This window comes from Phasianus colchicus, chromosome 2 (genome assembly GCF_987193195.1).
Source record: "Phasianus colchicus chromosome 2, bPhaCol1.hap1.1, whole genome shotgun sequence".
Classification (NCBI taxonomy): domain Eukaryota; kingdom Metazoa; phylum Chordata; class Aves; order Galliformes; family Phasianidae; genus Phasianus; species Phasianus colchicus.
In genome coordinates this window covers 33,570,905-33,584,602 of record NC_143437.1, presented here as the reverse complement: position 1 = coordinate 33,584,602, position 13,698 = coordinate 33,570,905, and the positions used below count along the sequence as shown (strand labels likewise).

The following is a 13,698-nucleotide window of genomic DNA, read 5'->3' as shown; positions in this document are numbered from 1 at the left end:
CCCCGCCCCGCCGCGCTGCCTCCCATCGCCCGGGCCCGTCAGAGGGCGCAGCCCCTCGCTTCCAGGCGCCCCGTGGGAGCTGCCCGCAGCCGGCCTTGACGCCGTCCTCGGGGAGCGGGGTGCTAGCGGACAGCTACGGAGTAACGGGAGTGGGTACCGGCTCCCGCTCACACGGCCGGTGCAAGCGTGAGCTTTGGAAGTCGAGCTCCCGCAGAAGGACTGCCGGAACATCAAACTGCACGGGCACGGCGGCTCAAGACCGTGAATTCCACTTGCATCCGTGTCGTTGTAAAGAAAGCGCTTGGATGCAGCTCAGCAAAGGATGGACGCCGTGCAGACTACCGGAGAAGCCACCCTCATGGAGCAGGAGTGGTACTGGCTGCAGTTATGTGCTAACGTGGGATGCGAGAGGCTTAGTTCAGCCTGTTTCAGGAGGTGCTGGAGAATGTGGCACTTGCCATCTCTCAGCTGTGTGTAAAAAGAAAGCTGCTCTGGAGCAGAGCTGTGCAGATGTGCCAAACATAAAACAGAAATGAATCCATAGTAAAACAGTTGGACATGAGGACGTAACACTCATAATATACAAGGAACTACTTTAGAGCAACAAAGTCATGGAGGGTCTGGAGCACGAGTCTTATGAGGAGCAGCTGAGGGAACTGGGATTGTTCATTCTGGAGAAGAGGAGGCTCGTGGGAGACCTTTGCTCTGTACAATTACCTGAAAGTGAATCATCCTCTTCTCCCAGATGACAGTCGTTTGATGAGAGGTAATGACCTTAAGTTGCACCAAGGGAGCTTCAGGTTGGATATTAGGAAAAACTCAGAAAGTGGTGAGGCAGTGGTAGAGGCTGCCCACAGAGGTGGTGGAGTCATCATCCCTGGAGGTGCTCAGAAAATGTGTGGATGTGACACTGAGGGATATGGTTAGTGGGCATGGTGGGCATAGGTTGGTGGTTGGACTTGATAATCTGAGAGGTCTTTTCCAACCATATTGATTCTATGATTCTATGAATCTAAGTGACCTCTGGTCTGATCCTATAGATTGAAGGCACGTTAGCAACAGAGAAACACATTATGTATACTCATGGAGTGTATCTTCTGGCTTAGTTTGATAAAAAATGAACGAACAAACTAACAAACAAACAAAAACAGAACAAAACAAAACAGTGATGCACCTTGAGGCTGCTCATGAAGCAAATCAAAGCTCACTAGTAGTTCAGTATGTTTGTGGAATTGACTTCAAAAGTATGCTCTGGATTCAAGCTAAAAATGATGGGGAGACAGCATAAAGACCAGATGCCACAGTGCTGGTGGCTTCAGGCAGTCCTCTGATCTTGGTTGGTTGGATTCAAGCTGGGTGAGCCTGATTTTCATTTATGTTGGAAGACATTGGGGTGGGAATTCATCTGATGTTTAAAAAGTGAGCTAGTTAGATAGAAACCTTCTCCAATTCACATAGAAAAGATTCATTTCATCCTAAGGTGGAATGAAACATCAAATGTATCGTAACCTAGAAAAACCTATTGTCAGAGATCTAAAGCCTTCCCGTGGACAGATGTTCCCCTAGGTGAAGGACCAGAGTGTTTACATTCATTGTTTGAAATAAACTGAATGAGTATCCATCCTATTCAACTACTGGACAGAACTTCTCCAGCAATTCCTCCTTGACTAAGTTCTGCATCAGGGATTATGATGAGAGGGTGAAAGCAGTTCTGCAGAAGCATTCTGTGTATAGATCTGAGAAGGCAAAGTACACTCCTGAAAGAGTGCATGTTGTATAGCATCATTAAAACTGAATTTTAAAATGAAGTTTATTTTTTCTACAGGTGCCTATACAGATGTTGTTTCACCAGTCCCCAACCAGGTGGTGAAGAATCTGCCCTGAAATGATCTTAAGTCAACACAATCACGTTACAAAAGGTAGTTCATACAGTTCAGACTTTTCTTCTAGTAAATTACTAAATTATTCAGAATGCTTTCTATGTCTTGGCAGTAAAAATTTCACTGGAAATATTTTTTGAAAAAACATGGGACAACGTACACTCTTAGCCTGAGAATACTTCAGAATGCTTGGCTTGTTTTTTGTTTGTTTTTTTTTTTTTTAATTGAAGGGAAAAGCCCAACTCTTCTGAAGAATTGAATTGTAGGATGTATAAAATGAGGTATGTCAGAGGTAGAAATTTTGAGAAGAAAAACTGTGTTGTTTATAAACCTAGAGGTCTGTTGATTTAAGAGGCTTTTAGGAAGAAAGTTGCAAGTGGAAATCAGGGTGGTTCTGTACTACTGCCAGTCTCTTCCCTGAATCTGGGAGTCTTCAAGAGCCATTATGGCCTGCTGCAGAATCCCAGACTGGCTGGAGTGTAATGTTCCCAAAGCACAAGCCTTTCTGACATGGCTGTGCCTTCTGAGAGCATTATGTGTGTCCCTGCTCTGGTAGCTCTGGGTAAGAACAGCACAGTTCAGTTTGATTGTCTTTCTGTACCCCAGAGAAGCTTCCTACCTGAGAGCTCTTGTAAACCAGGAGAGCACAGTGGAAGTAAAAGATGATCTGTCACTTTTTCCAAGAGGACCTGGTGCTTGAGTGTAGAGTAACACTAGGTGTGCAGTCCTGGCAGTTGCACACGCATAACCTGTAGCAAGGACTGATGGATTAAATTGTGAATGAGAGCAGAAGAGTATGCAATAATATAAACAGCTGCCCAAGGTGGCTCCCTACATCTCTGGAATTTATGTGTGCACTGATGCGATTTTGAACAAATCTCTTTCTGGTGCTGACTGGAATTCAGCAGGGCTGGAGTTGAAAAATACTGGGACCCATCAGCTGCTGTAGCAATTTGCTTTACATCCTATGTATCCCATGTGAATAAGAAACTTTATTTACTTCTGGTTCTTTCTATTGTGCTATCCCCATATCATTTTTAATACTGAAAGAACACAGAGTTCATAAGCTGATGCAGACTTTTCCCTCTTAGTCACAAGTAGTCTTTTACTGTGTGACAGAAATTGTCATCTTTTGATGCAAGAAGTTGGATTACCATCACTTTGCATTTCAGACTTGAACTGGTGGGAGAAATTAGAAACATGAAAGAAAGACAAAATCTTCATTTTCCTTTAGTCATGGTGTGGTGAAAGAGTAGGAACTAAACTAAGTATGGTTAATAAAAGTACATTTCTGAAGCACTGTTCTGTGAGTTGTGCAGGCAGGCATATAAAAGCAATTAGAACAGCAGAAGCATGCATTAACTTGGCTTGTGAATTTTAATAAATTAACTACTGCTCTTGTTTGTATTCATGATGCCGAAGACAGTGTGAAAATCTCAGAAAACTATAAAATTATCACCAAATCCTGGTAGAAAGAAATAAGTACCCATTTTTGTGTTCTCATACGTGGAAGAGTCAGTGCTTGTAACTTGCAACGAGAGCTCCATTAGCAAATCTTCCCCATGTAAAATCTGTAATCTACCCTCAATGCTCTTCATTACATATACTTACTTAGCATATGCATAGAAATACTCATTTAAGGAAACAGAGTTTGGGTGAAAATATAGTAAAGGTAGGTCTTCAGGAAGACAGATTGCCTCAACATGTGTGAAAAAGGAGGAACATAGTCTCTTACAGGACTAATGTGAATCTAGTGCACACAGTTTTGCTGCAAAATGTTTTTAATATGATGCTTGCATCACTACTGGGATAAATCAAAACGGCTACAAATGGGAGAGACATAATGTTTTAAGTCTGGTTTTCTTTTCATTTCCATTTCTTGTGAGTGGCATTTATATAAATCTGCCACAGAACCAGATCCAGACCACCAGTTCTCTACTTTAATTGCTCTTACTTTATTGGGTGATATACTTACTATGTTGGCTGTTTTTTTGTACTCTAATCTCTGAGAACACAGTTCTTTCAGCAGAGAGGGAAAGCACCTTTATACTCTCAAGGCCCAATCTATTCCAGTTCATTAGCATTACAATGTTTTAGCTCATTAATTTTACGAGGAGATTAGGAAACACCCTCAAGTTAACTGTCTTGCTCACTGAATTCGAGTCAGAAAATCACAGAATGAAAAGCAGGGGGAGCTTGAGGAGCACAAGTGAATCTTTCTCATCTGGTATCTGTTGTGAGCACCAAGTCCCCAGCGCAGAGAACTGCAGCCTTTCTGCTCACCAGAGGCTGGGTCATTATCATTGCAGGCAGTCTCCCCTGGGAAATCACTATAACCTCAAACATGCACCTCCTGATCTTCATCAACCAAGTAATTTGAAGACTTCTCACTTGGCATGCCCCAGATGCGAAGGCCACCTTCTGTCAAATGTCATGCGAGTGCTTCAGAGCTTGGGGGTGCTAAAGTAGCTCAAAAAAAAAAAAAAAAAAAAAAAAAAGTCACTTCTTTTCTAACATGGTTAGCTATTTTCTTTTAGAAACAGTTGAATCATTGGCTGACATTTTCCAAGAAGTTTGAGCAGACACCAAACTTGGAAAATGTCAGTCTGTATGGTTAAAGTTGGCATACAACTTAAGATGGGTATTAACAATGCCAAATGCATTGTTAAAGAATCTTGTTATTTCTTTCCCCTACTGGTGCTGCATGTACTGGTCATGCAGTAAGTGAGGTAGAGCAGCCTCCATGCTGCTGTGTTTTCCTGCCTGCAGCTCCACAGCAGGGTTGCCTCTAGATTGTTGTTAGTTCCAGCACATGACTTGTGGGTGGCCCAAGCCAGCAGAGCACCCTGTGGAAACTCAGGCCATGCTGGTTTTCAGGGCAGATGCCTTCCCTACAGGTTCTAGGCCCAGTTCTGTTAAAATCAGGGTCTTACATGGAGCATACCACTACTTTCAGCTGATTCTTCTGAGTCCAGGGAAGAACAGGCCTTGAGCAGAGCAAGCTATTGTCCTAATACAGAGTTGGTTGTATTGTCTACCCAAAGTACAAAGGTTCTGAAGTTATATATTTAAGCCTCAGTTGTCTGTGTAGGGTCTGTTTTCAACTATAAAAATTGGAAAGGTTTTGATTTCTGAGCTCTTACAGTGGTCAATGAGTTCAGAAGCAGGAGTTTTGATGAATATTTTAGGTTTGTGGCTTGCTAAACATCTAGCAATTGTTTTGTGTAACTTAGAGGCATGGAAAGTTTTCTCACCAAGAACCCATCTTCCTAGCTGGCAATGTTGTTTCATTATGACTATTGACTCTGCAGGAAGACTGCAGTCCCTTTTTGGCTTCTCTGAGCCATTCCAGTATCCAAACTGTCTCCTAATGGCTCTCCATATCTAAGGAGAACCTACAGGTCAAGTTTGAGCCACAGCAGTCCTCAGATGCTAGAAAACTATATGTTGTCTGGAATAAGTCAAAGTAGTTCAAGCCTTTATTCACAGAAAGGCACTGGACTTCGTGGTGCAATTCAATGTGATGTTCAAGACTATTGTCATGGATATAACTCCATGATCATCTATTTGTATTCTGTAGTATCTTGAACCCTCAGAGTTGTGATAAGACAGTACTATTAGGGTTTTGTCAATCAATACTTTATGGTAAGCTAGCTCAAAATTGCATCTGTGTCAGAGATGACTAACGATATCCTGGGCTGCATCAAGAGTCTTCCTAGTTGGTCAAAGGAGGGGATCCTTCCTTTTCTCTCAGTATTGGTGAGTCCAAACTGGGATTGCTTTGTCTAAATCTGAGCTGCCCAGTACTGCAGGGAGTCCAGAGAAATGTCATGAAAATGATGAGAGGGCTGAAGCATCTCTCCTGTGGAGAAAGGAGGAAAAATCTGGAACTATTCAGCAGGGAGAAGAGAAGACTTGGAAGGCTTCTCATCAGTGTATAGAAATTCCTAAGTGGAGGGTACAAAAAGAACAGAACCAGGCTTTTTTCAGTGGTGCCTTGGTCTGAGCAGCCCAGAACAAGAGAGACATGGACATACGGAGAGAGTCCAACAGAGGAACCTTCACCCTCTTTGTAGCCCTTCTTTGGACACTCTCTAATAGTTTTATGTCCTTCTTACATTGTGTTACTCAAACCTGCACACAGTGCTTGAGGTGAGACCTCACCACTGCAGAGCAGAGTGAGACATTCCCTTACCTTGACTGACTGTGCCTGATGCACTCCAGGATACAGCTGTCCCTTTTGGTTGCCAAGGCACACTGCTGACTCTTCTATTCCGTATATATATTCAGGCTTGCCCCATTTATGGTGCAAAATTCAGCACCTGCTCTTGTTCATGCAGTTGGTGGTTGCCCAGCCCTCCAATTTATCAGAATCTATCTGCAAGGCCTCTCTACCCTTGAGGGAGGCAACAGCTCCTCCCAGTTTAGTGTCATCCACGAACTTAGTATGCATTCATGTCCTCCATCCAAGTCATTGATGAAAACATTAAAGGGAACTGGCCCTAGAGTGGATCCCTAAAATTAAGAATGGCTGCTCCAGAAGGTATTTTTCAGATCAGTATAATTATCAAGTTCAGTATATGAGTAGCTGGATAAAATACAATGGCTTCAGCCTCTCAAGTTCAACTTTTCACATACTGCATTGAATGGTTCAATTAAAATTGATTACTGCAGCAACAGTAAAGATAATATGGTATTAGATTATTTGGGAAATGTTATGTGATCAAATAATCAGGTGGATTGTTGCATGCAAATGGTAGCTTGTGGTAACATATCCACATGTAAATAACTAATTTAAATAGGGCAGTGATGACAGTAAAGACTGCAAAATGTAGAAGCCAGGAAAGAAAAAACTTGTTTTATTTGGTCCATTGGAACTTGATTTCCTTGATTGTATTTTTAATTTATTCTTGGTGTATTTTGTTGTCAATTTGTTTAGATTTTGGCTAACTTGTAGTATTGGAATTGATCCAGTAAAAGTATGCTACGTTTCTGTCCTGTGACTTCTAAAAGCCTGGCTGGAGAGTCATTGTTTGATTGTTTTTACTGTCTTTCACTTCTGGCAATCAAATAAGCAGTAGGTAAAGCCTTGCAAAACTGTCATGTAAAATGGCACTGAGTTGTGCCTTTTGTTACTCAGATTCTGACTCTAACTGCCAGGCACTCAAACCCATGTGTTACCTTTGTTCTAAAATCTGAAAAAGGTAATACAGATTGCTATCTCTACACCTAAAGATCTACTGCCCACCATCTGGAACTGGAGGACAGGTGCAAGGAGGGTTGGTCACAGACTGCCCAGGCAGCAATAGCTGCTACATCTGCAAAGGGTAGATGTGAGGAAGGAAAGATATGTAACATGGAGACAGAGCATCAGCATACTGAACATATGATTAAATAACTTTGCAGACTAGACAAGAAAGTGCCTGGTATGGAGTGCTCGCTACAGAGATACCAGGTGACATACATGTAGCCAAAAATACCATCTTCTGAACTGTAAGCTGTAACCAAATACTATGGCCTTTTTGCCATGTATGTGTCTGTAGTTTTCATATTTTAGTCAGCCTATCACACATTTTATATACTCTTAACCGTTATTTGCTACATGCCTCCTCCCTTCCTCCATGAATTCATTGTAAAATCATTGAGATTACTTGGAAAGATTCCTACTGACTTCAGCAACGTTGGATATGGCATTTCCTTAGGTTTCAAGTTATTCTAGTCATTGGTTACCCTTTTGTATTGGATTTATTCTGTGCAATTTGAGAGGAGACCCAGAGGACGTGTTTTTTTTACATTGTTTCCTTATGCTCTGGTCCTAAGTATATACTTGAGCAGACAATAGAATTTTAGCTAGAGAAGGAATAGTTCAGTATTATTTCACCCCACACTTGGTAGATTTGAATTCACTTCTCAGTCTGCCAGAAATTCCACAGGTAGTTTTGAACAAACTACTCAGTCACTTTTTTCCTCCAGTCCACACTTCAGGAAATGGCAGCTATTGCATTCTGTGGAGTCACAGTTCCCTGGTTTATAAGCAGGTGAGTGTGTTCAGGACACTACAGTACTAAGCACAACTGGCTTAAAGAAAAAGACGGGGCTAAAATGAAGGAAATGTACATCAACAACAGTGCAATATCTTGTCATTGCCAGCAGTGCTTCATGGCCTGACCGTTGGAGCATTAAGCAAGGAAGCAAAGTTGTTTGTGAAGGAACATTTCTGACAGTGCAGTTCGTAAGGTTGACAAATTCCTGGCATGACCTTAGACAGTATGGGCTACACTGATTTTGTGACCGTTGATTGAAACATTATTCTTTTATTTTACTTAGGTGATATTTTTTAGGAACAGTTTGCCATTGTTCTTACTTGTCCTTGCACTTGCACGAGCCTTTTCTTCTTCAGCCTATCAACTCAGCTACATCCTGCAAGCCTGGATAAGTTTCAGTGCCTGATTCTTTTCACTAATCCTCAAGGGCTTGTAGGAAATCCATGTGAGTGGAAAGCAACAGCAGAGAGGAAGCTCTGTTTCCATTACCCTTAAAATTTTATCACCCAAATCTCTGGAATATATGCTTTACAGCCACATTGTCCCCTGTAAGCAGATTTCTTCCAGTGAAGTGGAGTTTGCCAACAATCATTCCCAGAGGAATGATTTAGCTTACTTGAACACCTGAGCAAAACAGAGCAGAGCCCCTCTTTGCAAGCTGTCTATGGGATCATGGTGGTGGGGTCTGCAGAATTCCTCCATCAGCTGTACTCTCCCTCACTGATCTTACAAGCCTGGTCCAAATCCAACACATCTCAACAGTACAATGAGACTTGGCAAGAACTAGTAGAAATGAGGGAGGTATGACCTCTTTAAGAGCACTATAGCAACATTTTCTTTAAGTTGTATATCCCTCACATCTGAAGACAAAGACTTGCTATTCGGGAGTATTTGAATCTGGAGTCTCTTTCAGAAAAGTGGCATTTGACATTCTTTTAAAGAGCCACATGCAGTTGTTCAAGTTAGAAGTATTGCTATCATTAACTAGAGCTAAAATCAAAATTCATGGCTTTTGTTAAGGGAATCACAATAAGATTAACATGAGTTGGGCAAAATTAGAGGACAGCAATAACTTCACTGCTTACCTACATAATGAACAAGAACAAACTGAGAGCCATTTTGCTTGGTGCTGGTGACAGAAGAGAAGCAATCTTCCTTGCATGAGTCTGGATGCCAAGTCCGGTAACTTTGAAGTTCTACATATTGGCAAGCTTACAGGACTCAAGCACTTTGAAACCTTAGCAAATGTCTATTTACAGCTTAATGGAAGCTCTTGAAATGTCTTATTGTACTAACATTTGGAATATGTATTCCAATTGACTAAAATTAAATTTCCTCAAACTCACATTTAAACAAGTGCATAATGAAGAACAATTTGGGAGAAAAAAAGTAATTTCTGATAGATAAGAATTCTGAATTCCTGTGTTAAATGTTGAAGTATCATGCATTTTTACAAATACAGAGGCAATTTGACAAATGAAATTATGAATATGTTTCTACATTATGCTTTTAATACAAAACCCATCAGTCCCATTGAATTTCCAACTGTTTACTGTCTACCAGTGAGTGGCTGACTGGCCTGCAGGCTTGCTGCACTGACTCAGCATGAGCCATACTTTTTCCTTGCTGTAAGATAGAGCTGGACAGAAACTTGTGCTTCTCATTGATGTAGCCACAGAGTGGCTGTTAAGTCACCATCCAGATATCTGACTGCATATAGCAGCTGTAGTTTAGTCAATAGATGTAGCCAGCAGATAGCTTCTGGTTGCACTGAGAAGCAAACGAGAACTAATCTAACGGAGGTGCAGCAATGGCACTGGTGCAGTTAGGACCTACAGAGCCAAAGAAGTGAAGGAGTCTTGGTTGCTGAGCTAATGAATGAGTGCTGCAAGTAGCAGGCTGTTTTCCACGTCACCCTGCTGCTGCCCGAGGAGAGATGGAGGCAGACACTCCGCTCTCAGATACCAGTGATGTTTAGAAAACCCTTAAGAACATTTGGAAAGATCCTGCTTAGTTTTTGGTCATGGAATGGAGTCTGCTCTATCAGTTAGTGGAGACCAAGTGTATTCAGCCTGCTGGCAGGGACTATGCCATGCTCCTTACAGACAGGTGTTTGGAGAATTAGCAGGCAAATTTTGGCTTTCTAAAGAACACACAAGTCATCCAGCACTTAGAAATTGGACACATTCCAGTGTATTTTGTCAGGGATTGTCACCAGGATAAATTACTGCCAAATGCAAACTCCCAGATCTAAAACTTGGAGGCTTTTTCTCACTTTAACAAGATGGTTCAGTGAATTCTATCTCAAGGAAAATACATTCATTTTTCCTACACTTCATTTTTCAAAAGGCTTGTATCTTTCTTAGAATTAATTTTTGAATGATTTTGCTTTAATTTACAGTATTTTAACTAAAATATTTTGGTGTTCCCAAGACCAGAAAGAAATTTATTTTGTTTCCCATTTGAGTGATGTCTTCTGAAGTGTTTCACTGTGTTTTCCATGTTTCACTGGATCTTTTGATCAGTCTTAAGCAGGCAACAGGGAAAATAGAGAAGGAAGTAAATAGGGAAGCATCAGCAACACTGAGCAGAGTGCCTATTGTTGGCATGGTTATGTCAGCTTTTGGAACAGTGGAAATAAGCTGGGCTTTTTCCACCGTGCTTATTTTGTTTTATTTATGCAAATTCATTTTCTTCATGTATGACATAACAGGAGCATTTAAATGGGAATGAGAAACCTTATAGGAAACTAAAAGGAATACTCTAGCAACTATGGGTTTACTTTTTTTCCTGTAGAAAGACTTTTAGCGATTGTCCTTTTATCCCCCAGTTTTGCTCATATTTTGTCTCAAAATAAGTGGAAGGAACTGTGGCATTTTGTTAGGAATCAAAAGCAAAATATGTACAAATGTGATATGGATGTATATCAAAGTTTGAGCAAGTGCTGCTGCACTTAGTTCAGCCTCAGCCATCCCACAAGGCCTCACCCTGTACTCAGATTGGCCTGCCTGGTCACGTTGTTCTGGCATGACCATGCTGTTGGTACACATCAAAGAGCTTGTGTAGGAACTCTATGGAGGACCAGATTTTACCATAACAACTTGTTGAGAGTCTTTCCACAGAGAAAGGCCTCCCTATTGGCTTCTTCCCAAGGAAACCATAGGTAGGAAATAAAACCACCCCTAAAATGCACCAGGTGTTGTGACAAAGCCAGTGAACCGCAGTAGGTCTCTGTGACAATGAGAGGGTAATGTCATTTAACCATCTTCATCAGAACATCTCCAACAAAACTCATCTGACACAGAAATGTTAAATTTCATAACACAATGGTGAAAGAAACTTTGCCAGGAGATTTAGCTGGAAAAAAGCCTTTCCATTTTCAGGGGCTCACCACAATGGCAATGGCAAAAAGAAATTAAATTCCCAAACTGAAAAAAATTAGGGGAAAATAACATTTTATCTATGCTGGCAATTGGCTAACATTGTTAGGCCATGTAACTGTGTGGTTTCTCTGTTCTGGTAACCCCTGCCTGGGCATGGCCTCTGCAGAAATGCTTGTTGATCTCATGTATCGTTCCCAGGAGATGCCAAACATGACTAAAAGACTAAAAGACAAGAAACATGCAACGGGACAAGAACTAGACCTGAAGGATGATTGAAAAGTTGTCAAGGGAATATCTGTGCAATGACTGTACAGGGAAAGGAATATGAAAGGAAGGTGGAAATGTGAGCATAGCAGCCTCTTGCCCATTCCTCCCTAGCTGCTGCTCCTGTGCAGTGAATCTCACACAGAGCCGTAGGGAGAGGTGAGGATCACTGGTCCTGGCTCCATGACATGGGGACAGCAGTGCCTCTGACATACACCTACCATTCTCTATCACACACATAAGCTGTGCAACTGTTTTCTTGGCTTAGAGTTGACATTGTCTTGCTATTTACGAAATCAATAAAATGTTTTTGTTTGTTGGGCATATGTTCTTGGTTAAAAGGTTTACTGAAACATAGACGTCCGTCACAAAACATGTGGATGTCTTTTGGTTCGGACGGTCGAATTTTTAATGTCGTAGGAGGTCATATTCATTTAGAAATACCATAGCATATTAACAACACATGTACAGCAGCTTTGGAATTGATAATGTGCCATAACAACCTACTTAACTTCATAAAAGGTTTTAGAGGTTTTTTGTGAACTGATGCATGAACAAGCACCGGCGCACATTAATTGCTGCTGCAGCCTGCTTTTGAAGATGAAAGTGCATTTCCATGCGCTTGCCCAGCTGATGCAGACACCAAGCAGACATCTCTCCTTCTCTCCTGTACTCTGCTAGGAAGAGATTATGCCACCCACTGAGTAAGCATTTGCCTCTAGAAACTTCTAAAACACAATATGCATTGGTAACACAAAACAGAAATTTCTCAAATGTTAGGATGCTTCAAGCAGCATCCTAACATTTCCATTTTTCTTTCCCTCTTCTAGAACTCGTGGTCATTCTTCAAACACTGATGCTGTGGCTCAGAACACACTTTTCTCAGAGTGCCACATGCAGAAAAGCCTATCATGCTGAGAGCAGATAAAATCAGATTTCTCATCATAGCAGCACTGATAACCGCATTTGATGACAACAGCGTGGGGTTGTGGAAAATGGAAGGGTGCAATATTTATGCAAGCAAATTCAAGTTTTGAAACATCTTGGCATCAGAAATTATGCCAGATCATGTCGCTTCCAGAAGTTCAGAGCAATATGGAAACTATTCTTCAGGTTCAGTTCATCAACAACAAAATAGATGCAAATGAAGATTAAAAAAAAAAAAAAAGCAGTTAATGTAAGTCAGTTAGGCATTTCAAAAGAATTATTTCATTTAAAAATTGAAAAAAATAGTATTATAGTAAAACAGCTGAAAACTACAAAGTATAAGCTAATATATCACTCAAAAGAGAAAAAAAGCAACTCCTATTTTGCCTAGATTTCATTTTGTTGAAAGAGAAAAAGCTGCTAATCAATTATTTGCACAGCTCTATCTGAGCTCGGCTGCTATATGACATTTTCTGATGCCCTTTCCATTTTAGCATGTTCGTTCAAACATTCTATCTTATTTTCTTTCTTCTTCACCTGTCCTTTTAGATTAAAAAAATGGCTTTTTTAACTTACTTTGAATCTAACAATGAAAGATGACCAGAAGAAGATAGGTATGTTTCTTCCTTTTCCTTTTTTTTTTCCTCAGGCAGGGGAGAGAACCTTCTCAGCTTTGTTCTGAGCCAGCCTCCTCTATTAAAAAGACACACAAAAGTAATCAGTAAAGATTAATTCCATATTGCCAAAAAATGACTAAAACCCATGACAACCTACTTTATAATATGGTACTGTAGTGAACATCTTCAATCAGCTAAAACTGTTGGTTTAATGTTGTGAGCTTTTAAGAAGTCAAAAAAATACAAGGAATGTTTTTCTGTTAAAAAATAAGAGTACATTATTGTTGGTTCACTAATTTCAAAATGTGGACTCATTTTCTCTTTCTTGGAGCTAGATTAATCAGAATATATCATCGTAAATCTAGCAGCTGCTGTGTTTTACTTGTTTTTTCATTAGTGAGATTTAAGTTTCAGGTTTTGTCTTCATTTCGTAAGAACCAAGTAGTGCACATCCAGATTTGATGTCCTTCATTTCTATTTCTGTCAGTGATGCAAACAATTCTTGTGTTTTTCATCGCAGAAGAAAGGTTCTGCCATAAAGGGATGCTGCAGCAGAAAAGTTCACATGAGTCACAAATCAAAT

General features: G+C 40.7%; 1 long non-coding RNA gene across 1 annotated transcript in view; it reads left to right on the top strand.

The window, feature by feature from the left end:
- The first annotated feature begins 42 nt into the window (after positions 1–42).
- Positions 43–13,698, top strand: part of LOC149918955 (uncharacterized) — a 47,386-nt gene continuing 33,730 nt past the window's right edge. The window contains exons 1-2 of the long non-coding RNA XR_016464161.1: positions 43–766; positions 1,826–1,919. This is a non-coding gene — a long non-coding RNA (uncharacterized LOC149918955). The remainder of the gene's footprint in view (positions 767–1,825; positions 1,920–13,698) is intronic.